Source organism: Acomys russatus, chromosome 30 (assembly GCF_903995435.1).
Source record: "Acomys russatus chromosome 30, mAcoRus1.1, whole genome shotgun sequence".
Classification (NCBI taxonomy): domain Eukaryota; kingdom Metazoa; phylum Chordata; class Mammalia; order Rodentia; family Muridae; genus Acomys; species Acomys russatus.
This window is the reverse complement of record NC_067166.1, coordinates 18,727,133-18,743,215: the sequence shown is the minus strand read 5'-3', so window position 1 is coordinate 18,743,215 and position 16,083 is coordinate 18,727,133.

Sequence of the window (16,083 nt, the reverse complement as noted above, 5' to 3'; positions counted from 1 at the left end):
ATGTGCAGAGATAAAGATAGAACAGATAGAGCAGAGATTGAGGCAATGTCTAACCAATGCCTGGCCCAACCCAAGACCCAACTCTATGGAATAGAGCCAATTCCTGACACTATTAACTCTACTCTGCTATGCTTACAGGCAGGAGACTACCAGAGTTGTCCTCTGAGAGGTTCCATCCAGTAGCAGTTCGAAAAATATGCTGACTCATAGACAAACGTTAGGAAAAGCATAGGGAGTCTAGTGGAAAAGTGGGGGCTGGAGGATAAACAGACTTAGAGATGACTAGAGCTCCACATGAAGACCAACAGAACCAACTAGCCAGGGCCCAGAGGGGCCTGGGAGTCTGAAGCACAAACCAAGGACCACGCATGACAGGATCTAGGTCTTCTACATAGATGTAGCCGATGGGCAGCTCAGGCTTCATACTGGTCCTCTAGTAAAGGAAGTAGGGCTATCTCTAAATGGACTCTGTTCCCTGCTTTTCAAAACAAACCACTCTGAAGGGTAGGATGCCCAGCAGTAGATGGCCGGCAGAACAAGGACTTGATGGCATCTTTCAAGTTGTAGATTGTGTTTGAGTGTTGAGTTCGGGCATTTCCTCGTTTTCAACTTCTTTGCATATATATTATGGCTTTCTGTTTGGGGTTTTTATGATATTCCTGTGTGTGGGAATATATGTGTTTTTGTGTCTATATATCTTTTTTTGGCCCTTTCCTTAGCTCTTTTATTTTTGTTTGTTTTTAAGGTCATCATCATTTTGTTTGCTATGATGATTATCCTGTGGCTGCAGCCCTCAGGTGGGGCGGGAGCTGCTGAGTTTGTACGTATAAATACCCTCTCTTCAAAGAGCTGCCATGCCTGATGTCTTTCAGGGATATGGAACTGTTTAAACACATGACATCTGACTTTCCCACCCAAAGTGGTGAAACACAGACATTATAGTACTCTCTCCTTTCTTTCTGTTAGCATGTGCGTTTTCTTTCAGGTCACTGGGACTAACCCTCTCAAGCAAGGACTTATATAGTTCATGACCACTTTTGCTTCTGAAGAAGTCTAATTGTGCAGTATCTGAAACCACCAGCAAGCCTTCTCATTTGTCTTAACTTTGAGTCCAACTTCACGTGGAACAGGGCTGGACCTAAGCTGTTTTCAAGGTGGAAACATCTCTTGGTTAGAGATGCTTCTTGCAATGTTTACTCACCTCTGGTCCTCCAGGTGTCTACATCATCTGCACTCTGCCTGGAGAGACCAAAGTCTCTCCATCTTGGCAAATTCTAGAGATCAATGGTTAACACATTCAAAGTCTTCCCCTTCTAGTCTTTGTCATTTTCAGGAGTGTCTCTCTCTGATTCTGATACCTGAAAATACTTCAATAAACAATTCAGAAGAAAAGCTTTTTTCATATAGTAATGTTCTAGAAGGAAAGCCAGTTAAGAGAGTATCAAAGCCAAGCTCCAAAGGAACCAAAGTATCCCAAGCTGTCAGTGGGTAGGGCAGGCCGCTATGGTGCCACCAAGTGTCTTCAGTCTGTTTTAAGTGTATTACTGCCAACCCACCCAGGCTCTCAGGTTTCAAGGCTGTGAACTGGTAGCCACATTCCTGATGTGTCTTGTATCTTTAAAGATACAACTTCCAAAGATTTGAGCACTGCTTATAGACAGCACCTTTCCTTCTAGAACCCTGTCAGTTCCTACCTGCTCTTCTTCCAAACGTCATATCTACCTTGCACCTTAAAAGCTGTATCTCGGATTTGTTGAGGACCGTGAGCTTCTCAAAATACTCTCACACTCCTTCATTCTCTGGCCTTGGGAGAAAGGACTGAAATGTATGCCAATGAGACGTCACTCTACATGATGTCACATACCTTCTTTGAAACAGTCTAGTTGCTAAACTTCTGTCCCCAGTTCTTCTCAAAGGCCACCCCTATGAGCCTACTGGGGTTCTGTGATTCCCTCCTTTATTGGCTTTAAAATGTTCCACTTGCAAGACATTTCAAAACCTAATTTATTCTAGGGTTCTCAACCCTGGCTCAGCATCTCTGAATTCTGGAATTCGGAGATGTATGCTGAAGTTCCAACAGTAGAAGCATGGTGGGGCCATCCAGGAAATGGAAGAGTGTGTTAATTGCTTTTCTTATTGATGTGAACAACCTGACAAAAGCGATGTAATGGAGGGAGGGTTCGCTTTTCCTTGCAGTTTTAAAAGGGACGTAGTTCATTCTGACAATGAGGTATGGCCAAGGCCGCATGGGTCATGTTTCTTCTATAGTCTGGGAGCAGAGAGGACGGAAAGCTTGCACTCTGTTCACATTTTCCTTTTTATTCAGTCTGGGACTCCAGCCTACAAGAACGGCACATTTACAGTCAGGGTGGGTCTTCCTACCTTTTTAACCTTCTAGCCTTTTCAGTTAAACCTTCCTAGAAACACCCTCAGATATATTCAAGATCGTATTTCCATGGTGGTTTTAAGTCCAATCTCGCTGATGATGACAAATTAACGATTGCACGGGAGACAGGGCCCACCAGCTCTCCAAACTCCACCAAGGTAACGTTTGTGCGGACAGTTGGCTTCCTTGTTGTATTGTTTTGGTTTATGTTTTGAGTCTGGAAATCATGAAAAGAGCCTTTCTCAACCAAGGGCATCATTTACAAAGCTGGACCAGAGCCCCTGCGGTGATAGGTAATTTTATAGATCTGAATTCTGGTGGTCCTAACTCCCAAAATCAGATTCAGAATCCTGATTAATGAGGTTCTTTGGTTTGCGAAGTCAGTTAGGTCATAGACCATTAATTATCCAATGGCTTTGTCAATTCCAAGTTACTATGTGCCTTTGTATTGTAACTAGCAGAGCTATTATACTGCTTGTAAAATAAATAATGATAAATCATTTTAAGATTTTCTGATAGAATGATAAATTAGTGACATTACTTGAATTCTAAAGGATTCTCAGTTAAGCAGTTGAACAGCACAGGAATTAAAGGAGACAGAAAGCATCACAGCACAACCATATATTGCTGTTACACTAACTCATTAGAGAATTTCTCAATGCCTGCCCAGCATCCTCTCCCTCAGAGTTTCCCATGGGTCCTTGATTTTCCAAGACCTCCCAGCACCTGAGACCCGCTTACCTCTGCTCCTCCCAACAGCATCTTAAGGCCCTCAGGGGTGAAGGTAGTGCCACGTATGTAGTCTCCAGAAGCTCGTTCCCCTCATGTGGTTTACATGTGTTCATAATGACATCCTTGGAGTGTGTCAGCCAGTACCATCTGGGGCGCCTGGAGGAGTGTCTGGGAGAGGGTGACAACTCAATCTTAGGCCAGAGGACAGGGAGACATATTGGGTGACTGCAGTTTCCATTCAGACAGAGGGAGTCTGGCAGGAGGATGTCCACATCTGCTAAATCCATTACAAAGACTCTGCTCATCATGAATATTACAATAAGAATAGCCATCAATCTGGCTCAAATCAGCACTGTTCTTTTCTGGTCATTATTTTCCTTCTGGCCTGATTCCGCCCGCTCTTAATAGCATGTTGGGGGAGTGTCAATCTTTCACTGGGGCACCTGGTTAGTTGTCTGCCTGTTTATGTTGGAAAAGTTGAACCAGGCCCCTTGATATCAATTTGACAGGTCCTGAAAATGACAAAGGCCTGATGGTGCCTGGGTGCTAAAACTGCTGAGGAAAAGGACACGTGTCCTGAATTCAACACATCTGGCCTTTGTGGAAGTTGATGTCTGTACCAGGGCTTCTCAGTCTTCAGAAAGTGTAAGAATTGCTAGAGCATTTGTTAAAACGTTGTATATAGTCTACTCCTGGGCATTTAGATTCAGCAGGATTATCAGAGCAGGGTCTGCGCACTTGGTGATCATGCATTGAGTAGCACCATTTAACACTTTCTTAGAGCAAGTCCTTTATTGCCTCAGCCTTGCTATCTCCTGAGAGTTCCAAGCTCCATCCATACCCGTTGCATTGGAAGACTATATTTACACACAGGCACTCTTTGCACCCCACAACATGAAGCAATTGGCCTATATCATTGGTTCAGTTCTTGATACCACATTGGACATCGTAGTCTCGGCATGCTCTTTGATTCAAATTTGGGCCTTAGACTTCAGAGAGGCAGGTTGTTTGATCCACGTTATCTCACATGGTCATCTCTCTGTGATGTGAGCTAAAGTTCTCTGAAGAAGCTGCATCTAAGTGGAAGATCTTGCAAATGTGCCATTGGCTAACCTAAGAACCTGGGTCCTGAAGAGATGAACATTGCAAGTCAAGAACCAACATTTATTTTGGGTTGTATTTTGCTTATTAATTTTTACTTACCACTTACTATCAACTTCTGTATCTCTGCTAACATTCTCTTGACATTTCAGTGAAATTCTTGCACCATGTCTCTACCCTAGACATATCAATAAACACCTCCACCAATACTAAAGCTAGGAATGTTATGTAGGGAACATATACATAGATTTTTTTTTGCCAGAGCTCACCTATTCACCTCAGCATTTTTATCAAAACCCTCATTTATACTTTTTTTCTTACTGTGACCATAAGTTCATAAAACCTTTGTCAGATGGGATTAGCCATTTAGGCAACCTGGACCTGTGTTCCTGGATTATAGTCACTCACACTTGGGTCAAAATGAACTGTTCTCCTGCTCCCTTTGTGCAGAATTGGTATTTTATGTCAAAGGGGGTATCTATGTCTTTTATACATTTCACAGTAACCTTAAAAGGCAGTGTCTATATAATTAAATATACATGCAGAGTATCTTGCAGTAGGCTGGACCACAGGAGCATCTATTGCTTGATATTATATTGCAAAAAGACATCATAAGTTGACAATACAGCCCCTGTTTTGTTTGTAAAGGAAGGTATTGCCAGCTGTGGTCTGTGGTTATTTTTAAGTGTAAATTGACAAGACAGAAAACCAGAGAACTGTCTCAGATAGGCAGTCTGACATCTTCTTCTCCCCATTTTCACACTCTGATGTTACTGTATTTATAGGGGAAAAAAGATCTACAGTAAATAAGGCTTTGGCTCGAAAACCATCGTTCCTTTCAATTTTATCCCATGTTTCCTTTGGAAAGTTTTGTTTCAGGAATGATGTAAACTCTAAATCAGGGGGACTCAGAAAACAAGCAAAATCCCACTTGAAGACCATAACTAATTTAGTCATCAGCCTTCCCAAGTGAACTACATTACCATTCCTTGGGCATTTTAAAGAAAGATAATGCTTCCTTAAACCTTAATACATCAGTTAGAAATGCCTTTATTCTAGCCAGCTTGCAGCCACACAGAAGTAGACACTGGTCTCTTTTGTACTCCTGGAGGTTAGGGAAGATGTGTGTGGCTGACAAGAGCAACACTGTTGAACAAATATTTTTGGTTGCTCACTGCAGGCAACAGCCATGTAGGTCTTTCCTGGGAGATGGTTAAACGGTGGACTCTCAGGCTGCCCTTACCAGCTAAGTCAGGATCCTTGATGATGTCTATACACATCAGCCAGTAGGAGTGTAAAGCATGTTGGAGAAGCCAAGCCCTCACTGGTACCTGGAAGGAGACAGTCAGCTGGCCAGACAGGGACAGAATAATGCCAGCAGATGAAATACAATGACCATACAGTGGTCTAGGAAAGCAGAGAATGATGGAAAGAGGCTGGAACAGGAAGGGGCATGGGAAGAGAAGCTAATCACACCATCCCTGCATCCACTGCTGCGAGGATCCAGGCGGAAGAGAAAGTACATTAAAGACAGACCCTTGTAGCCAGGCATGGTGGTGCACACCTTTAATCCCAACACCTGGGAGGCAGAGGCAGGTGGATCTTTGTGAGTTCGAGGCCAGCCTGGTCTACAAAGCAAGTCTAGGACAGCCAAGGCTTTACAGAGAAACCCTGTCTAGAAAAACAAACAACAACAACAAAAAGATAGACCCTTGTGCCATCTGTTGAAACAATGAACCCCAAAGAATTTAAAAATTTTCAGGACTTATATTGGGGGAAGGGAAAGACCCAATCTGGATACCAACCAGAGGAAGAATCTGCCTCCCAGGAAGAGATTTCACACAGCTTTGACACCTTAGGTCATCTTGTTCCATAGACCAGACTGTGATGGGTCACTGATAGGCAGGACAACATCTTGACCGGGACTGCATAGTTATGAGTGCCTCTTACCCTCTATTTAAACTAAATCTTATGTCAGCACCCTTCTGATGGACTTTGGGGGGAGTCACTAGACCCCTTTACTTGTTCCTCTTTCCAATGTGGCTACATTGTGCAAATCTCCTTTCTCTGCTCATTTCACTATTACTGTGTCTTTAGCTAGTGTGTGACAGATGAGTGCTGGAGCCGTGCTGAGATGGCTCAGGCCAAGGTTTTTACTGTAAAGACCCCAGTAAGAGAGCCACGAGTTAAGATGCTTGCCTTCAAGCCTGGTGGCCTGAGTTCAGTCTCCAGGTAAAAAGAAAGAATTCATTCCTGAAAGTTGCCCTCTTACGTCTGCTCACATACCATGGCATGTTCGAGCTCACATGCACAATAAGTAAATAAATATCATATCATTATCTTTATTCAAGTAGTAGAATCTTTATTCAAGAACAAAACAAGCTACCTGGTGGATTTTATGCAGAAAGGTCCCTAGTTGGTTAGTCTTGGACAGCTGTTTTTGAAAACATACAAGTGTTCTCTTGAGGAACTGAGTGTGAGGCAGGGTTGAGAGAATAGAGGCTGAGATCTTAAAAGAAGAACCTAGAACAATTTCTTGATTTGGGAAAAGCCTCTAGTACTACTTACTAAGCCAGGGAAGGGGAGGTGGCAGGGGAGGGTGGAGTCATCCGCCTTTCTGATGCTCTGAGATTCACAAGGCAGCTGCCAGTCAGTTACCTGAATCTGAAAAGCTGAGCAGGATTGGGAATGGGGATCTAGCATCACTGACTTCTTTGACGCCATATTGTCTCCAAGTTTAAGTTGAGCAAAGAGCTACCTGGTTGTAGTGAAATGAGCCATTTTCTTGATTAAATTCAGTACCGAAGAGGAATACAGACAGCCCCCGATTAAGCAAATATTTCCATATGCACCCCCGCCACCAGGCATGAGTCAAAAGTAAACAGCAATGGACTCTTAACATGAACTGTACTTGGATCCTGCATTCCCTGGCCCACAGCCTTCCTAAGCACCACTAGCATTGTCTCAGACCAGAACAAATTATTTAACTGAGGCCTCATTACTGTTTCCCTTTTCCAGTCCCGGGTGCACACCCACACAAGGAGGGCCTCACTCCTGTGTCCCCAGTGGAAGAAAACCCGGCATGGTGAATACTCCAAAACTGCACCCTGAATGAAAGGCTGAGGAGAAGACAAGAAGTGTGAGCGCAACATTTAGGGAAGAATTAGAAGACTCGCAAAAGCTCAATAAATCCAAGACCCTGAGACCATTTACCTAGGAATTTTCCCAGCTCAGCTCATAACTCAGCAAGCTCTGATGTCATTGTGTATCTTTAGCAGAGTAAAATTATCCATGCTCACAGCAGTGGCTGAGTCACCGTGAAGGTTGAAAGAGTTCAATCTCTGGAGTGAGGATGCCATGAAATATGAAGCATGCTGCTAGGAGCCTTCTATCAAAGGTGGTGAAGATGACTATGTCATAGCTGATTCTGAGCATAATTTACTATATATAGACCCAAAGTGCTTATCACCTGTTGATATTATCTATACAGAGAAAGCAATTCATAAGCAATTACCTACTGCAAACCCCAGTCAATTTACCTCAGCGACGAGTACATGTTCCTAATTAGCTGTAACATTCATCTGAACGTTAACAAAAGCCTCCTCTGGAAAAATTACAGACTATTGTTCTATGTTAACAAGGACATCTTCTTCCTGTACACAGTTAACACGGCAAACAGAAGAACTCTGGGAGCATCCACCAGACAGTAAACAAACGTAAACACCACAGGAGGAAAGAGAAGCAAAGGAATAAGAAAGACATTGTGCAATTAAAACATCGGCAAAGCTGATCGGCGGTGGACCAAGGCTTTGCCATGACACTGTGTTCACACAGATGCTCACGACACGAAGCAAAGCTTTGCATGTTCTGTGCATCCAGCGTGCTCCATAAACTTCTAAAAGAAATGCCTTTCAGGTTATAGAGATGGCCCAGTGGATAAAAGGCCAGCTCTACAAGCATGGGGACCTGGGTTGGAGATCCCAGAATCTGTAAAGCTGGGAGAGAGAGCACATGCCTGCATCACGCGTGGGAGACGGAAGCAGAGACAGCAGGATTTCTGGAAGTTTGTGGACCAGCTAGCCTGGCTTACACAGTGCCCAACAATGATAGTGAAAATGCTCCATACAAATAAGGATGAGGGGGAGGGAGGAAAGCACCTGAGGTTGTCCTCTGATGCCACACTCCTACCATGGCATGCGCATGCCCCCTCCATAACCCATACATGCACACCTGCCACACACTTGCATCACACACACACACACAACATACACCACTACCACCACCACCACCACCACCATCACCACCACCACCACCACCACCATCACCATCACCACCACCACCATCACCACCACCACCACCACCACCACCACCACCACCACCACCACCACCACCACCACCACCACCACCACCACCACCACCACCACCACCACCACCACCATCACCACCACCACCATCACCATCACCACCATCACCATCACCACCACCATCACCACCACCACCATCACCATCACCACCACCACCATCACCACCACCACCACCACCACCACCACCACCACCACCACCACCACCACCACCACCACCACCACCACCACCACCACCACCACCACCATCTCTTTTTAGGTATAAGTTTTCCTGAGAACCAAGAACTCACCTATAAACAAATACAGAAACTGTTGCTTGGAGGCTGAAGGTGAGCTGTGTCTGCATGGAGCGGGTTTGTGCGCTTCTGTCAAGCTGACCTCACAGCATTATTTATAAGATAATTTGGAAACAAAGCTGTTTTAGATTCAGTAACACCAAAAGCTGTGTTGTGGATTGCGGGGCAATTACATGATGCTGAGGTATGTTTCCATGAAATGCCTGCCAGGCTGGCAGCATTAGGTCCAAGAGCCAGCTAAAAACGTGCATAATACGCAGTTTGGAATGACTGGTTCCCTAGCCAAAATGACTCAAAAATAGAATTCAGGGCAGAAGTATACCCAGAGGGAAGGATCTTTCAATTCTGAAAAAAAAAAAAAAAAAAAAAAAAAAGTTGGGAAACTGGAAAATCCTCTGAGAGGCTCCTCAGATGGTTTGGGTAAGAGGTGATGATGGCTGGACCAAGGGTAGCAGAGCAGGAGGTGAGAGTTAGAGAGATTAAAGGAGCAAGCAAGCCGTGTGACGCTCAACATCGCACGGCAAGTGAGTAGTCGCAGCAGAGACTGTTGTGACTCTGCTGCCTAGGCTGGAGATGGACTTGGTACATGGCTCATCCCATATATGAGTTCTAGCCCAGGATGGCTACATAACGCGGAACTAGGGGAAACAGGCCATGCTTAGGACAAAGAACACCTCTTCAGTTCTTACAACAGCTGGGCCAAAATGTTGAGCTTCATGCAGTTTAGAATATGGGTCTTTGAATATTAAAACCCCACCAGATGCATGGACCTGTCTTTACGGCTACTCGGAGAATAGACGTTTGATAAGAGAGCTACTCCACCCGAGACGGGGCAAAGTCGGAAACTCAAAACCTTAGTGAAATTGGCAAGAGGCCAAATGTCAGCTGTTTCTCCTCCTTTCCCATACGGCAGGAGGCATTTCACACTGCTTTCCCTAATTTCTATAAATCTGCTAAATGATAGGAGTCCTCCGCATGCCAAGAGACATATAATACGGTTATCAAAATAGATGTCGAGGTTGTCATATGACAAGAAGCAGACTTCGACAGCTGAAGAGAGTAAGTCTGGCCTGGCCTCGGTTCAGCACCAACAGGAGTGCTAGCCAAGGCCTTTCAGGGTCTTTCTGATTATTTTCTTCTTATTTTCATTCTTGAGTCGTATTTCATCTATATCTGTTTACTCCTCAAGAACTCTGGACCATCTCAATAGCCTCCTCCTATTTGCAACCCACCCCCGCCACCCCCATCACCTGCTGCCTGCCTGTGTCCTCCAGGCAGCTGAGGCTACAGAACATCAGGACCCAGGAATTCATTTAGCCATTCAATAAATATTTAATGAGTGCTGTATATGGGCCAGGACTTGTTTCAGACATTTGGGATGCTACAGTGAATGGAAAGGCCCTCTCTCCGTGCACACACAGACAGGCTGACAGTACTCAAATGACCAAGAGTCTATGCAACGTGTCAGGTGATGATGAATACTATCTAGAAGACTGAGCAGAGTGGATGGATGGGGGGTAATTGGAGGTTATCAAAAGTTTTGATGACAAGATGGCATTTTATCAGAAGCTACGTGGGAATAGAGAGCAAGATATGAGAAGTGGGGGGCGAGCTACTGAGAGGCAAGTGTCAAGGCCCTGGGCTGCTGACTTATTAGGTTTTCTCAAGGACTAGCAAGGAAGTTAAGAGGCCAGAGCAGAGCAGGGTCATCTGGGAGTGGAGCTCAGTGGTAAAGCACATGCTTAGATTGTGCGAGGCTCAGCTGGTGTTCCACCTCCTGTACTAACAGACAGAAAAAGAGGCAGGAAAGCAGAAGGCAAAAAAAGAAAAGACTTGCGGACCTTAGGAGAAACAGCCAGAGTGCGGCCAAAGAACTTCAGCAGCATCCTACTCAAGTCTGGATGTTGTTAGAGGCTTGAACCCAACAGCGGCATTGTCTGACTTAACACTCATTTCAGTTGATTCTGGTCCTCAACCAGAGCAGTGCTTCTCAACTTGATCCCAACCCATAAAATCATTTTTGTTGCTATTTATTTTGTAACCGTAATTTTGCTACTGCTGTGAATTATAATGCAAATATCTGTATTTTCCGATGGTCTTAGGTGACCCCCATGAAAGGGTCATTTGACCCCCAAAGGAGTTGTGACCCACAAGTAGAGAACCACCATGCTATAGACTTGGATGCAGGGGAGCAGGTGGGGAGGGCACTCTCCCTCCCTTTCTTCCTTCCCCCCTGCATTCCTTTCATTCTTTTCTCCCTCCCTCCCTCCCTCCCTCCCTCCCTCCCTCCCTCCCTCACATGTAAATTGGTTTCATTTTCAATTCTAGAATCAGGGAGCCCTTCCTTCCCTAAAACAGAATGGTGTTCCAATGAGTCAAGCAGAGGAAGCTGGTTTTATAGAGAAAAATAAAAGGGCTTGAAAAGAACAGAAAGAGCTAAAAGTGGGTCGTGGGGCTGGAAGAGGACTCCGGGGGACACTGGAGCCTATTTGAGAGTTTTGGCTGTTCTCTCTCTCTCTCTAATCCTGGTTTCTAGATGATGATGTAAGTGGTTTGAGTTTCAGCTTGGTGACTTTCACAAGAGCAATGACATTTTTTTACCTTTAGCCTGGTCTGTTAAGGCCTAACACAGGGACAATGACCTCCTGTGGTTTTGAGTTAACAATTTCCCACACTGAGTCATGCTCTCACCTCTGTCACCCTCCTCCCTTACTGTCCTCAAGATCCCACAATGCTCGGACCTTCTGTTGATCCACTCCAAGACAGAGCCGTTTGACAGTCAACAGATGACTGTTGGCGAACATTTAAAACACTTAGAGGTCGTAGTGCAGCAGAGGGGTGGCTACCATGACTGCTGGAAAGATAACAGACAAAGTTTGAAGTGTGTCCCTTAGCTACCTCAGTCAAACTGAGAACAGTTGATAGATCAAAAGACAGAGGAGCAGTCCACCTGCCTTAACCAAGCCATCTGCCCATCACTTTTTGCAGCTGAGTCTCTGGAATGTCTTGAGCGGTCATCAATGAGCATCCTAGGAGCCAGTGCTTTTCTGTCCGCCCCCAGAGAAGGGAACAGAAAAACACAGCAAGTACTGCAGCGTCAAGGGCTGCCTCAGAAAGCATCCCACCTTGGCTGCAAGCCTCTGTCCTTGGTTCATTGGTATGCTTTGTCTTGGATGGACAGGCCCAGAATAAGCATGGGTTGAAGCTTCAGAATGCCACAGGACAACGGTGGGAGCTGGACCAGGGTATGGAAACAGTCACCCTCTTGGGATGCACTGGATGCTGCTGACATCAGCCCTGGGTTAGTTCCCCTTAACATGTTCTGGAACCATATTTGACCACACTGGCTTCAGGAGGGAGATGATAGTGGTGAGGGATTGGAAGACATCAAAAAGAGGTGGTTGGTGATAGCTTCCAGTGGACTTGGCATAATCTGACTGCCCCTCCCAAGCCTCCCCAAGGCTACGTGCATCTCCTGAGGCACTGAGGTGTTCAAGGAAGTTTTTCATCCCTTTGCTAAACACCTGGGAATAAAGGAATGTAGCATCTGCCATCTCTGGGTCCTACACTAACTAAACTGTAACTAAAATGTTTGCCTTCTAGAAGCCTTCCTAGTCTTCCAGTCTTCTGATGCCACCCTTTGAGGTTGAAATAACTCATCTGAGTTTCAACACTGAGATGGCCCCAAACCATGACCCACTCTGTTGTCACCACCTTTTCAAACTCCAGGCACAGTTCCTCTTCCTCACCTTTTCCAGCCTTCACTAAAGACACAACATAGGGCAAATATGTACTAAGGTTCTAAGGAGGCAAGGAAGAGAATTCCAATGCAGAAGGAAGTTCAAGAAACAGAATCAAGAAGGCAGCGAGGGCTTCCCCTGTGCACCTGCTTCCTTCCACAGCCCTTCTCTGAAAGCATCCTTCTTCTCCATCCTACTTTGCATCTGTCCTGGGAGCTCGGCTCACTGGTGCAGCTTGCCACTTGGAAAAGTCTGGGGGTATTCCTTGCCTGTCACCACAAATCCTTGTTAGGCTCTAGGGGAGGTGGAATATGGGTCCAGGTCTCACCAGACTCCCTGCGTGAGCTCTCAGCACCACCCCATGTGGCTTTCTTACCTTCTCAGGACTCTTCCTGTCTCAGCAAGGAAATAGCAAGACAGCAAGGAAGTGTTCTGGCAGGAAATCCCCTCTCTCCAAGACTCTCACCAGGGTAGATCTCACCGGTGAAGATAAAGCATATGGTGGCAAGAAATGCACCTTGAGCAATCCTCACTCTCTGGGCTGCTTCTGAGTCGTTCCTTGCCACAATTCCAGCCATTCTCCCTCTGGGGATGAGCACTACACCTAAGCCTAGACTCTCTTGAAAAAGACTTCTTAATGAGCTAACTCCAGCTGAACCTCAATGACACATTCACCTGGCTAGAGCTTGTGACAATCACACCACTGCCTTGTCCCAATACTCACTCTAAGAGTCTTAGCAGTGTTTACCACACAGAAACTGAGCAAATGTTTGCCAAGAAGACCTCTACACAGATCCCAGAAAAATCTCCCTAATGAGTAAAAAAAAATTCTTGGAAAAACAAGCGGCCAGAGTTCAAGGTGTGCACTGGCTGCTGCCTGTGCCCCAAGTGGCTCTTCCAAAGGCTAGGGGATGCAGGTGCAGCCAACCAGTGCTGATGTCTCTAATCTTTATGGGATTTTTACAGGGAGATCCCCTATTCAGATCAAGTACACTGGTCTTTCTCATAAATCAGAGAAGCGCTACATCCCAGAGGGCTAGGTTGCTCTGGGGCTCCCACATGAGGCTGAGGAAGCAGAGACGAAAGCAGGCTGTGTGCAGGGAGAGAAGCAGGACAGGAGGGACGTGATGACTCAAAACCCAGCCCAAAAGTTCTAATAGGGTCAATATTTAGGCTACAGCATTTGGCTAGACCCATTATGCAATTCATCTTCCCACAAGAAGACACAAATGATCTGGCCAATTTATTTTTGCGGCGTTAAATTAGACACGATTTATAAACGGCAGAGGTTTCGAAAAAGTCTATTTAAGGAAGGTACCATTAGTTTTTTCTAAGTCCGTTTGTCTTTGGGTCATTCTGTTTGGCTGTGGTCTCTGAGTAACACAGTGGGTGTTATTTCTAAGTGCGGGAGAAATAATATCAGCTGTGTGAATGTGTAGATTGCCCATCATTTAAAATGAGGTGCTATACTGGGAAAGACCAGGCAGGGTGTGTAAGCACACGGAGCTGTGTGTCACTTGGGTATAGGGTTTAATGAGTGACAAAGAGATAGGACTTCAATTCCCAACAGAGCAAGGATCTCTTTTTTCCATATTTCTTTCCCTGGTGATACCAAAAGAAAAGAAGAACCAAAGAAACGGGCTGAGGAAACACATTGGGACAGTCAGATGCACAGACATACTTTCTTGTCCTTCTCACTGCTCTCAGCTTTTCCAAAACCCATCCTAGTCTCTCGTCTTTAGCAGGAAGATGTTATAACGCCTAGGAAAGAATATCTCAGAGTCACAGGGGCCTGGCTGATGTGTGGCCTGAATGCATGGATGCAGGGCACGGAAAGCAGGTAGCTGGCAGAGACTGCAGAAAGAACATCAGCGTGAAACCTGGGACCCAGCCATCCAGAGGAGTGGCCTCAGACATGGGAAGGACATGGACAGAGATAAGACATTGTCCAAGAAGCTGAGAATGGGATGTAGTGACCCAACCCCACTAGTGTGATATGAAGCCTCCAGCTTTTCCTAATCTCTGCTCCTGGGAGAGATGGAAGCACAGAGAGCCAAGACAAGGCATTGACTCCTCTCCTGCTGCTTGCCTACCTTCCAGTTTCTGGTCCTCACCTCTCCATCACAGGAATCCCCCAGATCATTTCCCAGAATCTTGTCTCTCTTCACTGGATGGCGTCTGTATTCCCCCAGGGTCTGGTAACCAGAAATCACTTGTACTTTTCTCAAAATGCTTAATCTGTGTACAGATCTTGCCCTACCTTCAAGCCCACTTTTCATATACTTTTAAACTCTAAGGCTCAAGGAAGGAACATGTGGCAGCGTCTCTACCATAGTCAAAAATAGCCTCAGCTCCTAGGCGAGATGTCTTCAGCTGCTGTGACTGTGCTCCCCAGGCACCAGCTCTGAGTCAGGATCCTTTATCTTGCTGACTGCTGAATGTCACCTGGGTATAGGGGACACTCCCTACCATCTGCCTCTTCCATATGAGAACCCAAGGCCTCACTTATCTTCCCAGAGTCAAGTGACAGATTGACAAAGTACCAAAGAAAAATTGACACTATTTACACATTCCTAAGTCCTGGTGACTAAGTACAGACTGGGGAGCACCGATCCGATATTTTTGGAACCCAATCGGCGACCAGTGTCCATGTACCCCATAAATGATGTTTGTGAATTTTCAGCTTTCTGCTCGTGAGATGGGAAGATAGCAGCATTGAAGCAGTAGCATCTGTTGGATCCCTCCAGCCTCCAGATGATGGAGAAGCCCAGAGGGAGGGGTAATATGGAGACAGTGCATTCCTAGGAACCCAATTGTCTGCCATCCTGCCCCTTTTGGAGGTGTTGTCCACTTTCCCACTAAACTGAGATTTTGATACCTAAGGATTTCAGGCTATTGTTTCTTTATGATTTGAAAGGTTTTTTAATTTAATTTTAATTTTATTAATTTATTCAGATTACAACTCAATTGTTATCCCATCACTTGTATCCTCCCATTTCTCCCTCTCTCCCGCTTTCATCCTATTCCCCTCCTGTAGGTCTATGACCGAGGGGAACCTCCTCCCTCATTATATGGTCATAGGCTATCAAGTCTCATCTTGGTAGCCTGCTTATTCTTCCTTTGAGTGCCCTTAGGTCTCCCCACCAAGGGGAGGTGGTCAAATATGGAGCACCAGAGTTCATGTCAAAGTCAGTCCCCACTCTCTACATAACTGTGAAGAATGTCCTGTCCATTGGGTAGATCAGAGTAGGGTTTCAATGTTTACTACTTGTATTGTCCTTGGTTAGTGCAATAGTTTGAGCAGAACCCCCTAGGCCCCGATCCACCCATCCCTATGTTCTTCTTGTAGGTTTCTAGGACCATCTGGGTCCTTCTATTTCCCCATCTCCTATATTTCCCTTACCTTGAGTCTCAGTAGGATGTCCTCACATCTATCCCAATCTACTGGTAAGTGAAGACTTTCATGG